This window comes from Pristiophorus japonicus, chromosome 8, assembly GCF_044704955.1.
Source record: "Pristiophorus japonicus isolate sPriJap1 chromosome 8, sPriJap1.hap1, whole genome shotgun sequence".
Lineage (NCBI taxonomy): Eukaryota > Metazoa > Chordata > Chondrichthyes > Pristiophoridae > Pristiophorus > Pristiophorus japonicus.
The window spans coordinates 188,407,688-188,409,186 of NC_091984.1; the positions used below are offsets into that span (position 1 = coordinate 188,407,688).

The 1,499-nt window shown below is 46.1% G+C and overlaps 1 pseudogene; it reads left to right on the top strand.

The window, feature by feature from the left end:
• The first annotated feature begins 856 nt into the window (after positions 1-856).
• Positions 857-1,058, top strand: LOC139269898 (U2 spliceosomal RNA; annotated as a pseudogene).
• Positions 1,059-1,499: the final 441 nt, after the last annotated feature.

Here is a 1,499-nt window from a genome sequence, read left to right on the forward strand (position 1 = left end):
TTTGAGCTTACAACAGTCTCGTGGAGTTATTCTGAACTTAACAGTTCCCACTCAAGCACTCCCAGGTCAGGAAAAGGGTGGTGGGAGCAGATTTAATAGCAACTCTCTCGTCTTTTCTCAATATTTTTGCTTTCTATTAAGGACGAGTTATATTTCCCTGAATCTACAGGGAGTTTGCTGGGTGTGTCATTAACAATTCTGCAGGGGGAACCCCAAGCGAGTGGGGGTGCGTCCGGTAGCTGAGCAGGTTTGCCCATCGTTTCTCATTCTCGTGTCTTATGTTTAAAACTGTTAGACAGAGGCAGCCTGGGAGCAAGTACTTTATAGAGAATGACCTGACGAATGGGGAGTGCCACCCACAGACACCATGGATCTTACTGGGGACACAATTTTACATGAAAGGTTCTTTTACTTTACTTTAGTGGCATTAAATCCGAGATGCAGGTCTCATGCAATGTGGCTCTGAAAGAACGTGCCTTTATATAGCACCTTTCACAACCTCAGGACATCCCAAAGCACTTCACAGCCAATGATGACATATAATGTTGGGAAATGGCAACCAAATTGCGCATAGCAAAATGCCACAAACAGTAATGAGATAAGCGACAAGATAAACTGTTTTCAATTATGTGGATTGAGGGATAACTGTTAACAAGATACCCCACGTCTTCTTTGCAATTATGCCATGCAATCTTTTACATCCACTTCACAGGACAGAAGGCGCCTCGGTTTAACATCTCATCCAAAAGACGGCACCTCTGACAGTGCAGCGCTCCCTCAGCACTGCACTGAAGTGTCAGCCTCGATTATATGCCTCTGGAGCGGGGCTTGATCCCACAAACGGAAAGGCAAGAGTATCGCTTCTCGGCCTTTTGGCTAAGATCATGCGTAACTGACCTGACAGGGGAGTAACCATGACCAGAAAGTGGTTCTCCCTGGATCAGGAAGGTGGTTCTCCTATGCTTTTTGGAAATAGGAGGTGGGTGGGGTGGCTTGACCCATCCACCTCCATGGCACGAACCTGGTATTGCAGTACTTCCAGGAACGGTGCAGTGGCTCTAGGCCTTTTGGCTAAGAGCATTGGCGCAGAGTGATCCTTGACAGGTGCAGGGTGACCTCTGGCGTTTGTGATTTGACAAAGAATTGGAAAGATTGGCAACGAAAAAAAAAGAAGAAAAAAAAGAGTACTACTTCTGAGCCAAGGTTGACACATAGAAAGTAAGAGCCGACTGAGAGACAACAGCATGTGCATAGGTATCCTCAACAACATTTGGGATCATGTGCAGGGAGCTCCCACTTAGCTGTCTTGCCATCAGGCCTTGGAGGTATCTAACTGGGATTTCAGCTCTTTGCAGCACCATTTGTTTTCTTTTTGGAAACAAACGTAAGTGCTGATCATTTCAGGTGGAAGGTACCAGATGTGGCCTATCACACGACACAATCATCACTCAGCCCTTGAGGCCTGTCAGTATATTAACTGTGAATGCATCATCATCATC